Source organism: Orycteropus afer, unplaced genomic scaffold (assembly GCF_000298275.1).
Source record: "Orycteropus afer afer isolate SDZICR_OR568_19922 unplaced genomic scaffold, OryAfe1.0 scaffold00037, whole genome shotgun sequence".
NCBI classification, from domain to species: Eukaryota; Metazoa; Chordata; class Mammalia; order Tubulidentata; family Orycteropodidae; genus Orycteropus; species Orycteropus afer.
The window spans coordinates 4,429,058-4,436,071 of record NW_006921624.1 but is presented as its reverse complement, the minus strand read 5'-3'; positions in this window follow the sequence as shown (position 1 = coordinate 4,436,071).

Below are 7,014 nucleotides of genomic sequence, written 5' to 3'. Positions count from 1 at the left end.
CGCGGACGCGCATCCTAGGCGGCCACCGCGCGCCGGGCGCAGACACGCGGCGCGGACACACACAGACGCGCAGCCCGCGGCACGACACGGTTACAGCGCAGAGGCAGAGCGCGCGCACACACAAATACAAGCCTCTGCGCACACGGCACACACAGGAGGCTCATACACTTGTTGAGAAGACACACAGACAACTCTGCGCACTGGGCCCAGACGTACAGCTGGCACAGACACGCAGCGGGGAGGTGCAAACACTTGGCGCGGACACACACGACTCAGCAGAGACAGAGACACACATCAACCGAAGCGGATTAACACTCCCTGCACTTGCAGCAGAGACACTTCACATAGACACAGAACAAGCGATATATAGAAACACACACCACACCACATGCACCACACACACAATAAAGGGACAGTTAGTGTACACACAGGGCATAGACATAGATGCACACAAAAAGAAACACAGTGTGCACAGCAGACCCACAACAGAACATGCACATAACTAGACAAACATAACAGGCATAGAACCACAACGCAGTAACAACACAGACACAAGAGAAACAGCACACCAGCAACCAACAGTGCACAGAAACACAACACAAAGATACAATGGCAAATACACACCTCATATACAAGCACAACTTAAAAATAAGTGGCTCACAAAAGACACAACATACACAGAACCAAAACTCTACCAAACTCACTGCCATTGAGTCAGTTCTGACTCATAGAGACCCCCATTGAGTTTCCAAGGCGGTAAACCTTTATGAAAGTAGATTGCCCCATCTTCCTTCTGCGGAGTGTCTGGTGGGTTTGAACCGCCAGTCTTCTGGGTAGCAGTCAAATGCCTTAGACACAGAATCATTGAAATAGTGGAATGAGGCTATGGGCCAGGCTCCATTCAGATAAGGTTCTTTCCCTGGGGGAGAAAAAGCAGCCAAGTCACCACCAAGACTTACTTTTTGGGGGTTGAGGAGGGCAAGGAGCGGAAAAAACTTGCCAACAATCTCTCACCCCTACTCTTTGCCCCACCACCTCCCCTGCCCCGCCCCCACCCCATGCTTCCAGCCCCTACCTCCCACGCCACCATCAGCTCTCCAGACACCTCCAGGAGACTGGAGGAGTATTGCTTTTCCATGGGTGTGGCCAGTGGCAGCACGCTCCCCCTACCCCCAGCCTTCATTGTATATTGTCAAATTGCCTACCCTCGGTCCTCTCCCTCCTGGCCTTGAGGTGTGGTCTCTCCAGCCTGCAGTCCCCTTCCTCAGTTTACCAGCTGTGAGCTCCCTCTCACCTCCTCCCTCACAGCATTCTATCCCTTGACCCTGCTGCTCCTTCTTCCCCTATTGCCATTTGGGCCCTCCTGCCAAAGCAGAACCACACACTCCCTAGCACCTGCTTCCTCCCTGCCTGGGCCCTGAAAGAAAGGGGGAAGCAGGACTGCCAGGCAGGATCTCCCCGTCCAGAGGAGCCTGAAGGAGTGTGCTGCTTGTCCGCATTCTACCAGGAGAATATGTGTCCCGAGTCTGACAAGACTAGTGATGTGAGGAGAGCACTCCCATTGCTTTCCAAGCTGAGCTTGCCTTTAGGATGCACGGGGCAGGTTAATGGAGCAGGTTCAAATACCAGCTCCCTAATGGCTGGCCTTCGGACTCTGAGAGTGAACGCCTAAGCCGCAGTTTTCTCATCTAAAATACGGTTGTTGTCAGGGTTAGAGTTAATGTATGCAAAACCCCTGATGCCCAGTGGGTACATAGCAAGTGATTAGTGTTATTTGCAGCTGTCATTTCATTCTGACATTGTCAATAAGTTATGTATGTATGGGGTGCCCTTCTGTGTGACGGTCCTAAAACTGGGAGCTGTGGGTTATACAAGTGAGTAGGAGACAAGGGACCCAAAGTGTCCTGAGGGATTCAGGTGCTGGCACAAGTGGGGACAACATATATGTATCAATAGGGGGAACTGGATGTGTACTGGATTTGGGATTAGGGGAGTCCTGGCTTCAAGTCCAGCTCTGCTTCTGAGCCAGTGTAGAATCCTGGGGTGGGCTCACTCCTCTTAGACCTCATTTCCTCATCTGCTGAAAAGAAGGAAATGCAACTTACCTGTCTTACAGGGCTGTTCCATAGATACAGGTTAAAATAGGATAATGAAGGAACAAGTACTTTGTAAACTAAAAAGTGATATGCAAAATGAGAGTTGTTATAACTCTATGAAACAGGAAAGTATTCATGCCACAAGAAAGGTATAGTCCCACCAGCGATCGTTCAAAGGAGGAAACTCTAACTTTGAATGGAGAGAAGCATGGATGTTCTATGGAAGAGGTAATATTTAAGTAGGATGTGGAGATAGGAGGCACACATTTCAGGTTTAGCAAATGGTGTGTGCATTGCTGGGGCTCAGTAAATCGTGTTTTGGGGGCTGGAGTATCAGGTGTATGGAGGAAAGCAGTGGAAGGTACTGTTAGAAGAGAATTTAGAACTGAGTTTAATGGGCTGAGCTTGAATTTCAGCCCACCGGCAAACGAGAGGCATGGGGCATGGTTACAAATTGATCATGAATTGTTCTAGAGAGAGTCATAGGAAGTCTAGAACAGAGAGGTGCCATGATCCAAATTTGCTTTGGGAAGATGGATTCGGAGGAGCTGAAAGTGTGGACAAGAAAGAGAAGACAAACAACCCAACTAGGGGGGAAAAAAAGGGTTAAGGGCATCAACAGGCAAGTCACAGAAGAAACCTAAGTGGACAAAAATATGAAAAGATGTTCAACTTCACTAGTTATGTGAGAGATGCAAATGGAAGTGACTGTGATACCTCATTTCCCACCCACCAAATAGGCAAAGAGTGAAAAGTCTGTCAATATCAGAGGAGGTGAGGATGTGGGATCACTGGGACTCTCAAATGCCATTGATCAAGATATAAATTGGTACTACGTTGGAGAACAGTTTGGAAACATCTAATAAAGTTGAAGATGCTCATCTCTACAATCAACAACTCTGCTGCACTTAGCATATTAGTGCAAAAAATTGGAAATTGATAAACTAATCAATAGCTTCCAGAAAGATAACTTATGATATTTTTATACAGTGGGATAATATAGTGGGAGTACAAATAAACTATAAGTGTCAACATAAGTATGTTGTTGTTGTTATTATGTGCCATTGAGTTGGACTCGACTCATAGCGACCCCTCCTTGGGTTTCTGAGGCAGTGTCACTGCAGAAGTAGATTGCCCAGCCTTCCTTTAGAGGACTGGCTGGTGGGTTTGAACCGCCAGCCTTTCGGTTAGCAGAGAGACCTAGAAAAGGAAACAATGTGGCCAAGACTGTGATTGGGACTTTACCTCTCCAGAATTGTGAGAAAATACATTTGTGTTTTTTAAAGTGACCCACTGTGGTCTTTTCCGTTATCACGGCACTAGATAACCAGGGCAGATGAGGTGGCAGCAGAGGAGGTTTGAGTAGCGGCACCACCTGTCACGCGTGTGAGGTGCTTGTAACTCACAATGTGCTCCTGGATCTGTTCCTCTCCTATCTGTTCTCCATTGCCCTCCTTGTTTGAGACGTGCCACAACTTGTTAAGACAGGCAGGGCAGGCCTCATGTCCATTTTACAGTGCAGAAAATGTTGGCTTGAAGAGAGCAAGTACTTTTCCCAAGGCCATGGGGGTCAGGAGGTGTCCTCTTCCAATTAAGCTGTCACAGAACCTGCCTATGCTGGGAATCCACCGAAGGTACGAGAACCCCAAAGACAGGTCTCTCTTCCTTCTGCTTCATTGTCCTATTTTTTTCTTTCAATTAAGGATGCTTCGGAAAATAAAGAAAAGCACAAGAAAGAAAATAAATCCACTTGTAGTTTTCATTGTCTTATTTTTAAAATCAACTCTATTGAGGTGTAATTCACATACAACAAATTCACCTATTTTAAATGTACAATCACTACCTTATTTTGACGGAACAACTTTGTTTAGGAAATATTTGCATATATGAAAGCACTCAGCAAAGTAGAGGATGCTTTTCACAAATACAAATATTATTGTAATATAACTTTTTATGATAAAAATGTGTTTTCATCCTTGAAAGCAGGTGACCAGCTAGGTGGGCCTGTGTTTCATGGTCTGAATTTGGGGGACAATTTATAATGTGCTCAGCATGGAGGTGCTTGAGTGTTCAAATTTTGAGAACATGGTTGTTAACGCTGTAAAAAAAAAAAAAAAGCAACAATGAAAAATCAACTGGTTGAAAAGGCCAAAGACCTGCTGAAGTACATGTGGCCTTGGTCAGTTGCCAAGTCACCTTTACCTGTAGCATTTGTAGGCAGGGACTGTGGTAGGTAAGAAGGAGTGCAGGGAGGTGAGCCTCAAAGATGAATAAGAAACATAACCTACTGTCATCATGTTCATTCTGATTCATAGTGACTCAATAGGACAGGGGAGAACTGCCTTCCAAGGCTGTAAACCTTTACAAAGCAGACTGCCACATCTTTCTCCAAGTAAGACACAGCCCTTGTCATATTCTTATGGAATCCAGACTTTCTGGAGCCATTGTGGCTGGATGAACCCCTGAAACAATTGCTTTGAGTTATCTTTAAACAAAAAATATCCCCTGAAGTCTTATTTAAACCAGACAATAGTTCAGCTTAATTAGTAAAGAATGTCTGCTTTGAGCATTGTGCTCTTTTAAGAACTATCTCTATGGGCTCTAACTGACAACAGCAACTCAAAACAAAATAGAGAGGAACCTTAGTGGGCAGTGAGTGTATGTATGTCAATGGGGGAGGAACAGCCTGGAAAAGAGAGTAGGGCTGGTTGCACAACTTAAATAGAATCAGTGTTGCTGAACTGTACTTGTAGAAATGGAATTGCTGGATGTTATCCTGTGTATATTCTTAACAGCAATAACAACAAAATACATTTTAAAAGAAAGAAAGATAAAAAGACACAGCATCTGGCCTCAAGAAGCTCTCAGTCCAGAGTGGTCAGGTGGGGTTAGGAGGACAGACACACACCGTCAGGTAATTGTGATAGTCTTAGGAGTTAGAGTCAAGAAAAGGAGATGTCAGCTCTGAGCAAACACCAATGATCTAAGGTCTCTTCTGACTTCAAAATTAATTGGATTCTAGGAATTCAGTCTATGTTTCATTGCTCCCTCATTGGCTGACCTTAGATAAGTCACTTCTCTAAATTTAGGCTGCAGAGATTGTCTCTCTGATCAAAATATAAATGTTGGATCAAATGAGTGCTTCCTAATCTTTCTCAATACAGATCTTTTTTTTTTTTTTTTTTTTTTAATTGTGATTTGGGTGAAAGTTTACAGAGCAAATTCACTTTCCATACAGCAGTTCACATACACTTTATCTCATGATGTTGACTACAATTTACCACAATGCAACAGCTCCCCTCCCACTTCCTTCCCATAGTTACCTCTTCCCTGTGTCCTTTGCTCCATGCACTCACTGTGCATACACAGCCCTTCTATTCTCCCATGATTGTTCTCTCCAAAGAGTGTATCTACCTAGTGTAAATGTTCACCTCATATGCCTGTCTTTTGTTTGGCTGGAAGCCACAGATGTGGGTTCAGTTCCAGACCTGAAGGGCAGCTAGAGGCCATAGTCTCAATGGTTCCATCAGGCTCAATCAGACCAGCAAACCTGGTCCCCCTTTTTTTTTTCTCAAATAATTTTGAGTTTTGTTCCACATTGTTCTTCCACTCTATCCAGGATCTCCTACATAGATCCCCCTCTGAGTGGTTGACAGTGGTAGCCGGGCACCATCTAGGTCTTCTGGTCTCATAGTCATGTATGCTGAGGATCGCATGGTGTACCAGTCCTAATGACTAATCATTTCCATGAATCTTTGGTTTTCTTCATTCTTCTCTGCTCTGGACAAGGAGAGACCCATCGTTGCATCTAGATGGCTGCTTGCAAGCTTTTAAGATCCCGGTTGCTACTCACCAAAGTACAAGGTGGAACAACGTTTTGTGTAGTGTGTTATGCCAATTGAGCTTGATGTCCCCTGTGACTATGGTCCCAAGCCCACAGGTGCAACTACTTGCTCCCTCTGGGTAGCTGGCTGTGCCCAAGAAGTGACTACAACCTTGTCCCTTGTCAGCTCTACTATACACCTGGGAATTCTTACAGAACATACCAATACACTTATAGAAACACTGTCTGCCAACCCTATACATGGTCTTGGGCACACTCCCCCCTGCATAAACATACCTAATAGTTCAGCCTGTCCACCCATCTATCCACCTGTATAGCCATGTTTGCCTTCACTGACAACACAGTACTGTCTCCATACAGATCTTATGTAAAGATTTGATCTACCAAATATCACATTTTTAAATTTGATAGTTACTTTGGCTTCTCATTTTTATTAATTAAGTCCACATGTTATAGCTAATCATAGCTTTTGATTGATAGGATTTAAAAAATAGTATGGTTGTAAATAATAAAATAGAATTCTAGCTAATAGCAAGGGCACTGGATATTTTGTTAATTTATATAATTTTATAAGGAGCTCTGGTGGAAGAATCAACAGCCTAAGGCATTTGACTGCTAACCAGAATGTTGGCAGTTCAAACCCACCAGCTGCTCCACAGAAGAAAGATGGGGCAATCTACTTCCGTAAAAGTATATAGTCTTGGAAACCCAAGGTGGGTCACTATGAGTGAGAATCGACTCAATGGTAGTGAGTTTAGTTTTGTTTTTTAGTATATCATTTTATAAGGAACTCTGGTGACACATTACCTAGGGCATTTAACTGCTAACCACAAGGTTGGTGGTTCAAGCCCACCAGCCACTCCATAGAAGGAAGATGGGGCAATCTACTTCTGTAAGGATTTACTGCCTCAGAAACCCAGTGGGGGTCACTATTGGTCAGAAGCAACTTGATGGCAGTGAGTTTGGTATTTCGTTTATATTATTTTATAGCAAATACTTCCAGGAAGATTAAAGACACATCAAAATGCCCAGGAACAAATATTTACAAAACATCTTTTCTGGAATCAAGTAATC